At 43.3% G+C, this 11,680-nt stretch overlaps 1 long non-coding RNA gene across 1 annotated transcript; it reads right to left on the bottom strand.

Moving 5' to 3' along the window:
* Positions 1-10,257: 10,257 nt before the first annotated feature.
* On the bottom strand, positions 10,258-10,813 carry LOC143769092 (uncharacterized). The gene is made up of 3 exons (XR_013214213.1): positions 10,744-10,813; positions 10,556-10,679; positions 10,258-10,369 (listed from the first exon to the last, which is right to left on the bottom strand). It is a non-coding gene; the product is annotated as an uncharacterized LOC143769092 (long non-coding RNA).
* Positions 10,814-11,680: the final 867 nt, after the last annotated feature.

Here is an 11,680-nt window from a genome sequence, read left to right as displayed (position 1 = left end):
ACAGAGCCTGCTTGGGCATACTAGAAAATCACTTCATTTATTGGCCAAAAATGGAAAAAACAAAATTGGTACCCAAATCCAGATTAAACAACCATAAAATATGTATTTATTGCTAAGTTCTCAGCTGGAACACAGGTAAACGGATATGTCCAGAGTAATAAATCACACTGGAGTAGGCCTTGAATCACACGTCTTCCAGCTTTCTTTAGAAGGTGGATCAGGCTTCTTCTGGGAAAAACACTGAATTTACTACTTCTTAACAGAATGTTTTAAGGATATTTTACCTGCATCAACACCAGGATCTATTATATGTGCCATTCTTGTGTAAATTGAAAAGAACATGTCAATATTGCAAAAATAGGCAACCAGCATGATCCCATGCTAGCATTAGACCAAGAGGATGACATCTCCATGGGCAATCTGTGCAGTTACAGAGTGGCCCAGTAGGTAAAGCAGGTCACTGCCAGCTTTAAAGGGATCCTGACAGCTGATTCAAGCTAGTCGATACACCGACAGCATGTATCAGATACTGTCTGTATGATCTCCTTCTGGTATGTATGTTTGTTTCTGAACAACAGTGGTGTTTTAGAGAAAAATATACTTTAAATGCCGCTGGGGACCAAGACACACTGGAGACTAGATGGACAGGTGTGTACTTGGTCGCTTCTCCCCAGTGACTGAAAGCGTGTATTTAGGGAGACCTGTGACTCCAGAACAGAGGGTGAGGAGAAGTGTGAGACTTGGTCCACGGCGGCTTTTAAAGTATGTTTTCCTATGAAACGCAGAATCAAAACTATACAGTCAAACATATCTGACTGAAATCATACATTCAGTATCTAATACATGCAACATACCTGACTGAAATCATAAAGTCAGTGTCTGACACATGCAGGTTGTGGATCGGGCAGATTGGATAGTTATGCAGGTTCAGTCAGTGTGGTTCCTGGAACACTTAACAGGATGGACACTGGTACTGGTATCAGAGTAGCAGCTGCAGGCTCCAGTACTACCAGAGCAGTTTCAGATACCGCCAGAGCGGTTTCAGGCTCAGGTACCTCCGGAACAGCTTCAGACTCAGGATCTTCCAGAGCGGTTTCAGGCTCAAGTACCTCCGAAACGACTTCAGGCTCAGGTACCACCAAAGCAGTATCAGGCTCAGGTAGTTCCTGAGCGGTTTCAGGCTCAGGTACCTCCAAAGCGGTTTCAGGCTCATATAACACTGGAGAGGTTTCAGGTTCAGGTACTGCCAGAACTGCTTCAGGCTCAGGTACCGCCGGAGCATATTCAGGCTCAGGTGTGGGAGCATGGGGAACATGCGTGCACACTAAGCACAGTGCTAGGAGGCCAGGGAGCAAAATGCAGTGTCAGGAGAGTGAGATGTTGCCAAGCAGCTGTGTCAGCATCCCTGCCAGGAAGAGGGAGAATGTACATGCAGGGACTTACGCATTAGCATTACAGTACCCCCATTATGGCCCCTCTTCTTCAAACCCGCAAGACACCTCTTAAGAAGAAATGGGACAAAAATATTCTCCTTGGATTCCCATGATTTCTCTTCAAGGCCAAATCCTTTCCAGAGGACTAGACCTTCGGGCCTCAGGAGTACAGGAGCTGAAGAGAGAACCTGTTTAATGAAAAGAATTGAAGATACCTTCTCCAGGTCCATATTCAATTCAGTGTCTGGGATGATACATTCTTGAGGGGGGTGAGGATCACAGAAACTGGCCAATGGACCCTGATTTCTCTTGGAGGCTGAATTCTCTACAGACCTTTAGAAAAAGTTTTTACCTTCGGGCCTCAGAAGAAACTGAGCAGAAGAGACAACCTGTTTAACAAAAGGAATTGAAGATACCTACTTCTGGTCCATCTTCAATTCGGGATCCAAGATGATACACTCTCGAGGAGGTGAGGATCCCGAAGGCAGGTCAATGGGACCATCATACGGTCTGTGCAGGGGCATTGTCTTGGCTTCCTTTTCGTTGAAGACATCAACAAACTACAAATAAGAGGATGGCAGACTTGTCGAAAAAGATGGCATCACTGGAGGTCGGGTTGAATGTACAGGGATAGGGCTGTCCCCAATGAAGCACCTCACTGGATCTCCAGTCTAGGATAGGCTCATGAGTATGCAGCCACAAAAGACCCAGAAATAGTGGGCGCAACAGAGTGGCAGCACATTAAATGCAATCTTTTCGATAAGCTGCATTCCTACTCGAAGGTTCACCTGCTCAATAACAACTCAAACAACTTTGGATATGACATTTCCCTTGATGATGGACACCATCAAGGGACTTTGGAGGCATCGGACATGAATCTAATACTGATCCTCCATGGTTTGCTGCAAGAAATTTGTCAAGGTAGCCCATCTCAACAAACCAGATGCCTCCAAAGGATACAAATACATTCATAGTCAATGGTGGAAAGATATTACTTTTGCCCAGGGTAGCCTTTCATACAGACCCTAGGCTTTGGAGTTTCTCTGACTTCTCAGGACAAGAACGAATGCCATGTTCCTTGCTATCACAGTAGTAACACAATCCCTATGTACGACGATGTTCCTGTTGCTGCTCAGCCAGCTTCGCATGGTCAACTTGCATAGGTTCAGAGCAGATAATTCTCTCAGGAGGCTGGGGAACGAGCAGCCTCTGGAAGGACCGAGCCAGACATGACGGTTTCTTTTCATGCATTCTCTCTCTGGACCATTCCTGAAACCTGAGGTTGATCCGGGTTGCCAGTAAAATCATATGCTTTAGGGTAGCAAGTATATCGACCAGCCAGTTTGTCCTTAATCCTTCCGGACAAACCCTCCCAGAAGACGGCTAATAAAGCCTCATGATTCCAGCCGAATTCAGAAGACAGGGTGCGAAACCTGACAGCATGCTGGCTTACAGACAGACCACCCTGACAGCTTATCAAAGACCTTATGGAAGGCCACTAGGAAGGCCTGCAGATCCGAGGTCACAGGGCCCCCTCTCTCTCATAAAGGGTTGAGACACGCTAGGGCTTTACATGTTAGGGACATCAGGAATCCCACTTTAGCCCTAACAGAGGGAAATTGATGGGCCAACATTTCAAAGTGTAGTGTGCACTGGTCTAGAAACCCCCGGCACTGCTTAGAATCCCGATCAAAACCTGGTGGAGCAGACACACAAGGATTAGCTCAAGAAGCATGAGTTACCTGCTGCACAGTTATGGCTGCAATAGATGAAGCAGCTGTCATCAGGGCATCCAAACGGGGATTCACTGTCCATAGATAGATTTTTGCAAGAGCTCCTGATGGTGAAGTTAGGCTTGACCAGCAGGTGGCTGCCAGGTAGTACTCCAAGGGTAGTCCCCGGTACTGCGGCAGCTTACTCCAAGGGTCAGGATCACAGACACAGACTCTGAGTTGAAGGGAGGATAGGAATTAGATAATCTGATGCAGTTTCAGTCAGTGTGGTTCCTGGAACACTTGACAGGACGGACACTGGTGCAGGATCAGGCAGTGCGTATCCTGGAACACTTGACAGGGCAGACACTGGTACTGGTTCAGGTACCGTCACAGTCGCTGCAGGCCCCGGCACCACCGGAGCTGTTTCAAGCTCAGGTACCACCAGAGTGGTTTCAGCCTCAGGTACCGCCATAGCGTTATCAGGTTCAGGTACTGCTTTAAAGGCTTCAGGTTCAGGTAACAGATAACAGGAACAAGTTCGGTTTCTCACTAGGCGGGTTCAGCAACAGGTTCAGGTTCTAACAGAACAGGTTCAGTAATAGGTTCAGTGACCTCACAGCTGGCTAGCAGGGATAAATTCAAACTAACATTAGAGAAGGCGTTGTACAGGCACCTCCCTAAAGGGGAGCGTGACTTAAATACTAGATGCCTCCAAGCTATTGGCTGGGGGCAGATTCAGAGTGTGCGTAATACGCCTTCAAGAGATGGGGAATGTGTTCCCTTACTAAGCGCGCCACCAGGAGACCAGCTTGCAGTATGCCAACATAAGAGCAGGAAGCCACAGCAGGACAGAGAGATGCCACCGAGAGGCTGTGGATGTGAGTATGTTGGCATCCCTGCTGGGAGGAGGGCGAGGGAACATTCAGGGATGCCGGGATTGGTATTACAATAGAACAGAGACATCTAGTGAAACAATTAATATTACAGTATAAGGTCTATAAAGTGAATTACACAGAATTAAAAGAAATACAAAAGTAGAGTGGACATATCTTTGTTACAACCTGTACAACCTCACAAGGTAACAAGAGGTAAGGGACCCACATCCAGCTCAAGTGCAGGTGGAATTTTGCAGTATGATGAGCTATGAAAAATGCAAAGGGCTCATTTACTGTTCTTGCACAGTGGCCCTTTTTGGTCTATATCCGCCAGTGTACACAAGTTAACATATTTAAGAAGATATGGAAGAAGATGCCCACATTTGTAATGGATAGTGAGGATTACTTCGTTATATCTATCTACTTCATTACATCTGCAGTCTTCAAGTTGGGTGCTTACCACCAATTGAAGCAATTGGAATGTACAAGGACTTCCTATAAACAACCTAAGTTTAGTCATAAGGGAGATTAAAACAGAACATGTACTTTTCACATAACTCATTGACTCATTAGGTGATGTCAAATATGACAAGCATACTGTTAAGGAAGACATATATCTGTCACACAGACATGCTTGTGTGGATTCTGTGTCTAGTCATTACAGCATTTCCTCTTAAAGCTGGAGTCATTAGACAGATAACTGACTCTTCTTAATAACATTTCTGAATAGGACAAATGCCCCATGAAAAAGTGATAAATAGATATGCATATAGCATCTATCTATCTATCTATCTATCTATCTATCTAGCTATCTATCTAATCTGTTAATATAGATCATATACACTCACCGGCCACTTTATTAGGTACACCTGTCCAACTTCTTGTTAACACTTAATTTCTAATCAGCCAATCACATGGCGGCAACTCAGTGCATTTAGGCATGTAGACATGGTCAAGACAATCTCCTGCAGTTCAAACCGAGCATCAGTATGGGGAAGAAAGGTGATTTGAGTGCCTTTGAACGTGGCATGGTTGTTGGTGCCAGAAGGGCTGGTCTGAGTATTTCAGAAACTGCTGATCTACTGGGATTTTCACGCACAACCATCTCTAGTGTTTACAGAGAATGGTCCGAAAAAGAAAAAAAATCCAGTGAGCGGCAGTTCTGTGGGCGGAAATGCCTTGTTGATGCCAGAGGTCAGAGGAGAATGGGCAGACTGGTTCAAGCTGATAGAAAGGCAACAGTGACTCAAATCGCCACCCGTTACAACCAAGGTAGGCCTAAGAGCATCTCTGAACGCACAGTGCATCGAACTTTGAGGCAGATGGGCTACAGCAGCAGAAGACCACACCGGGTACCACTCCTTTCAGCTAAGAACAGGAAACTGAGGCTACAATTTGTACAAGCTCATCGAAATTGGACAGTAGAAGATTGGAAAAACGTTGCTTGGTCTGATGAGTCTCGATTTCTGCTGCGACATTCGGATGGTAGGGTCAGAATTTGGCGTAAACAACATGAAAGCATCGATCCATCCTGCCTTGTATGGAGCATCTTTGGGATGTGCAGCCGACAAATCTGCGGCAACTGTGTGATGCCATCATGTCAATATGGACCAAAATCTCTGAGGAATGCTTCCAGCACCTTGTTGAATCTATGCCACGAAGAATTGAGGCAGTTCTGAAGGCAAAAGGGGGTCCAACCCGTTACATAATTTTACCTCTATACAAGTCACTAGTTCGACCACACTTAGAATACTGTGCACAGTTCTGGTCTCCGGTGTATAAGAAAGACATAGCTGAACTAGAGCGGGTGCAGAGAAGAGCGACCAAGGTTATTAGAGGACTGAGGGGTCTGCAATACCAAGATAGGTTATTACACTTGGGGCTATTTAGTTTGGAAAAACGAAGACTAAGGGGTGATCTTATGTTAATGTATAAATATATGAGGGGACAGTACAAAGACCTTTCTGATGATCTTTTTAATCATAGACCTGAGACAGGGACAAGGAAGGGGGCATCCTCTACGTCTGGAGGAAAGAAGGTTTAAGCATAATAACAGACATGGATTCTTTACTGTAAGAGCAGTGAGACTATGGAACTCTCTGCCGTATGATGTTGTAATGAGTGATTCATTAATTAAATTTAAGAGGGGACTGGATACCTTTCTGGAAAAGTATAATGTTACAGGGTATATACACTAGATTCCTTGATAAGGCGTTGATCCAGGGAACTAGTCTGATTGCCGTATGTGGAGTCGGGAAGGAATTTTTTTCCCCATGGTGGAGTTACTCTTTGCCACATGGGGTTTTTTTGCCTTCCCCTGGATCAACATGTTAGGGCATGTTAGGTTAGGCTATGGGTTGAACTAGATGGACTTACAGTCTTCTTTCAACCTTAATAACTATGTAACTAGCATGGTGTACCTAATAAAGTGGCCGGTGAGTGTATATTAGCAGCAACCAGTGGGACCCAGCTGCACCCATCTACTGTTTGGAGAAATCTGGCCAAAAATGTTTTTCATGGAAGAATTGTGGACAAAATCCCTACATTTTACATAACAAGGTCAAACAACTCAACAATGCCTAAAAACATAGGAACTGGGGTGCAGAAAAATGGAAGCAGGAGCTCTGAACGGATGGATCAAATTTGAGCTATTTGGCTGTAACAGAAGGCAGTTTGTTCATCGAAAGGCTGGAGAGCGGAATAGTAATTTAGTATCTTCAGACAACAGTGAAGCAGGGGGGGGGGTTATTTGCAAGTTTGGGGCTGCATTTCAGTAAATGGAGATGGAATTAATGGTGTTCTCAATGCTGAGAAACAGAGGCTGATACTTATCATGAAATTCCCTCAAAGAGTCATATGATTTGCCAAACATTTATTCTGCAGCAGGATATTGACCCCAAATGTATAGCCAATGTCAGTAATAACTACAAATGCTTTCAAATGTATTAACCACACCCTTAGCATTTTTTGTGTTTTGCTACCACAAAACCTGGTATTTCACTGTTTTTTTTAATGGTTTGCATCAGTTCATGTAAAGCACATGCCTACAACTATGAACATTTGGTTTTCTTTTTATTATGAAGCAAACAAGAAACAGGTAAAAATAACTGAAAACTTCAGTGCGCCCAACTATTCACCCCCAAAAGTCAGCACTTTGTCTCTTTGAACTTTCCACATCTTGCCACTAGGTTTTTTGCCCATTCCTCAAGGAAAAATTCTCCAGCTCCTTCATGTTAGATGATTTCCTATAGTGATCACTGATCAGCAATCTTCAAGTCTAACCACATATTCTCAATTAGATTAAGGTCTGGGCTTTGACTAGACCACTCCAAAACATTTACACCTTTCCCCTTAAAAGACTTGAGTGTTGCTTGAGCAGTATGCTTTAGGTCACTGTCCTGCTGGAAGGTGAACCTCTGTCCCAGTCTCAGATCACTGACAGACTGCAACAGGTTTTGATCAAGCATATCCCTGTAGTTCTTCACCTTGACTCAGACCATTATCCCTGTCCCTGCTGCTGAGAAACATCCCTACAGTATAATGCTGCCACCACCATGTTCCACTGTATGGATGGTGATCTTGGGGTGATGAGCTATGTTGGTTTGGTGCCAGATATAACATTTACCTTGGTGGCCAAAAAGTTCAATTTTGTTCTCATCTGGCCACAGCACCTTCTGCCATACATTTGGAGAGTCTCCCACATGCCTTTTTGTAAACTCAAAATAAGTCTAACATTTTGTGTGTAAGTAAAGGCTTTTTTTGTCCACTCCTAAATAAAGGCTACTTCTATGGAGTGTACAGCTTATTGTGGTCGTTTAGCCAGATTCTCCAGCCTCTGCTTCGGAACTCAACAGCTCCTTCAGGGTTACCTTTGATCTCTGTGCTGCCTCTCTGATTTATGCCCTCATTGCTCTGGCTGAGAGCTTTAGTGGGCTACCCTCTCTTGGCAGGTTTGTGGTGGTACCATGTTCTTTCTATTTGATGATAATGAATTTGATGGTGCTCTGTAGGATCACCAAAGATCGGGATATTTTTTTTATTACCCAACCCTGACTTGTACTTCTCAACAACTTTGTCCCTGACTTGATTCGATATCTCCTTGGTTTTCAAGGTGTTGTTTTGTTAGTGGTGCCTCTTGTCTAGTGGCTTTGCAGCCTCTGTGGCCTTTCAGAAAACTTGTGTATATACTGACAGACCATGAGGCACTTAGATTGCACACAGGTGGACTTCCGCTCACTAAGTATGTGACTTATGAAGGTAATTGCTTACACCAGAAATTTTTAGGGGTTTCATGTCACGAAGTGTGAATACATATGCACATGCCAATTTTTAGCTATTTGATCCCATAAATTTAATTTATGCCTATATATTTCTCACTTCAATCCACCAACTTAGACTAATTAATGCTGATGCATCAAACACAAATCGGGTGTAATGTAACAAAAGGTTGTAATGTAAAAAAATAGGTAAAAATCCAAGTGTGTGTATGGTGGTGGTGGTGAATACTTTTACAAGCCACTGGATTTTTTAATGAAGAACTAAGAATTTCTCCAAGATGAACAAGAACAACCTTCGTAATAAGTTCCTTCAAAACTGTGTGCAAGTGTACTTAGAATGGGCCCTTAGAAAAAGCTGGTATTCTTGAAAAATGTGAGTCAGGGACACATGTCCCACAAGTGTACCAGGTGTATATTAGTTTGAAAAAACTGACAGTCACATCCATACATAGACTAAGTGTGAACAGGTATAGAGTCGCCAACTCCTATACATTCAAGCAAACAAGGTAGCACACTGCAGCGCTGAAACATGCAAACATGAAACATGAAAATTTAACTGCATTGCTGCACTAGAAATATGAAAAATGAGAGCGTTTAGCGCATAAAAAAGGCCAATTTTATGTGTACCTGGTAGCCACTTTACGGCATCTCTCTTATACCAGGTCCTACGATTTCCTTCCTCACTGAGAATAAACGTCTCCATCTGAATGGGTGCCTATGAAAACCTCTTGTGAGACTACCATTCTCTCTCTCTGTGGAGGGGTACTGGACCTGCTGTAATAAAAACGGCTGTGACTAGGAGGCGGAGTGCTCGGCCAGAAGGCTAAATAATACATTTGAAAAAACTGACCGTCACATCCATACATAGACTAAGTGTGAACAGGTGCTAAACCTAGAGTTGCCAACTCCTATACATTCAAGCAAACAAGGTAGCACACTGCAGCGCTGAAACATGCAAACATGAAACATGAAAATTTAACTGCATTACTGCACTAGAAATATGAAAAATGAGAGCGTTTAGCGCATAAAAAAGGCCAATTTTATGTGTACCTGGTAGCCACTTTACGGCATCTCTCTTATACCAGGTCCTACGATTTCCTTCCTCACTGAGAATAAACGTCTCCATCTGAATGGGTGCCTATGAAAACCTCTTGTGAGACTACCATTCTCTCTCTTTTCATGTTTCATGTTTGCATGTTTCAGCGCTGCAGTGTGCTACCTTGTTTGCTTGAATGTGGGAGCTTAGCTCAGATACCAGTTTCTTATGATTTCTTATGTCTAATTTTGATGTTACCCATTATCCTATTTAACCCTTTCTCAACAAGTCATTGCATTTATATGACCCCATATTATTTTTGGTTTCAACAAAGTCCTGACATTTTATTCATAAGTAGTGATGATGAGCGATTCATAAATTCGGCACAAATATGGCACATTCAGATTCGTGATTGGAAATACATTCATTAAAAAGTGCGGGAAAATATTTGCGTTGCCACAAAAGTATTTTCAGCACTTTAGCAACGATAATGGCAGTGTATCATGAGCGTTTGGCATGTGTTTGATGAGGGGAGAGGTTTGCAGAGCTCAGAGGTGCGGCGTTCTTGTAAACAGTCATTTTTTTTCCTAACTTTATGGGTACGTTCACACAGGACTTTTTTTGCTGCTTTTTTTTGCTGCTTTTTTTAATGCTAATTTTCAGCTGCTTATAGGTGCGTTTTTGGTGCGTTTTTTGGTGCGTTTTTTTCATGCGTTTTTTTGTGGTATATGGTGAATCAAACATGTTTGATGACTACACCAAAGACACTCAGTTAGTACTCAAGCACGCTCACATAACACGTTATCAGAGCACGTTCACATCACTAGTATTTACCTACTACCTGATCATTTAATTTGTTAGAAAAGGACATATGTTAAGTTTTTTATTTACCAATCTCCCAGTGGAGCTTAGCATTGCCTTCATCCCAGCGGGGGAACAATTTACGGCAGATTACATGCCATGTATCTGCCTTTTTTTGACGATCACTGTAGTTTGGGCAAGCTAAATCCCAAATTACAGGCATTGTTTCCACCTTGCAAAAATAAATGAAAAAGTAATTACCAAATGCAAGATGAAATGAAGCCAACATTCATGACAAGGAAGATACAGACATACACATGCAGAACACATGAACATGTACATAACAGCACATGAGCATCGCAAAGTGTACCATTGCAAGCAATCGGATAGATATATCACAAATTAAAAAAAATATTACCTCCATGATTAGTTGGGAAACATTAATGCCCATCCTCCTATACCAAGACATGGCTAACACCTCACTACCAGAAACTCCCTCACAATAGATCACAATCAGGACACCTCACAATGGCTCTTCACACCTCAGTACCAGGAACTCCCTCACAATAGATCACAATCAGGACACCTCACAATGGCTCTTCACACCTGACAATGGCTCACAATGGCTCTTCACACCTCACTACCAGAAATTCCCTCACAATACATCACTATCAGGACACCTCACAATGGCTCACAATGGCTCTTCACACCTCACTAACCACACCCCTAAGCTCTTGGCTCTGAGATCCCTTCCTGCTGGCCATGATTTTCTGCACAAAAAAAGCAGCAAATAATGCTACATGCGTTTTTTCAGCGTTTTTGCAGCGTTTTTGTCATCACCCATTCAAGTCAATGGGTGAAAAAACGCTGCAAAAATGCAGCAAAAACGCTGAAAGAAGTGACATGCCCTATGTCCAAAAAAAGCAGCAAAGCAGAAAAAACTGATCAAACAAAAAACCAACGTGTGTGCATGAGATTTCTGAAATCTCATAGGCTTTACTGGTACTGTAAAAAGCAGCTGAAAATTAGCATAAAAAAAATCAGCAAAAAAAATCAGCAAAAAAGTCCTGTGTGAACGTACCCTATATGTGCACATTGCGGCTGGCCAATCAGGGCACAGGAAACACCCACAATATCCTGAAACAACGTCATGTGTCATTGGCTACTAAAATCACATGTCCCACTCCATATAAATAGCGGACATCTTGTTTTATCGCCATTTTGACACTGTAGCAGCACAGAGAGGCTGCTTCTGGCGCTGGCACTGTTAACAACAAGATTTTAGCTAGTTAGCTAGGCGGTTGTATATAAGTCAGATAGTGTAGCTAGCTAGTGTCCAGTGTGGCTGTTAAATTTAACTTCCAGCATTTTTTTGCCATTACTGAGGTCCACAGACAAAGCCAGCAGGGCACACTCCGTCCGAGAGGTGTCCAGTAGCAGCATTTGAGGGGGTCGTGGTCCAGGTGTCGTCACCAGAACTAAAAGATGGGTGCGAGAGAGGGCCAATCTGCCTACACGTTTCGAAGGTGCTCAGACCTTCTTC

This window comes from Ranitomeya variabilis, chromosome 4 (genome assembly GCF_051348905.1).
Source record: "Ranitomeya variabilis isolate aRanVar5 chromosome 4, aRanVar5.hap1, whole genome shotgun sequence".
NCBI lineage: Eukaryota > Metazoa > Chordata > Amphibia > Anura > Dendrobatidae > Ranitomeya > Ranitomeya variabilis.
This window is presented reverse-complemented; position numbering and strand designations above follow the sequence as displayed.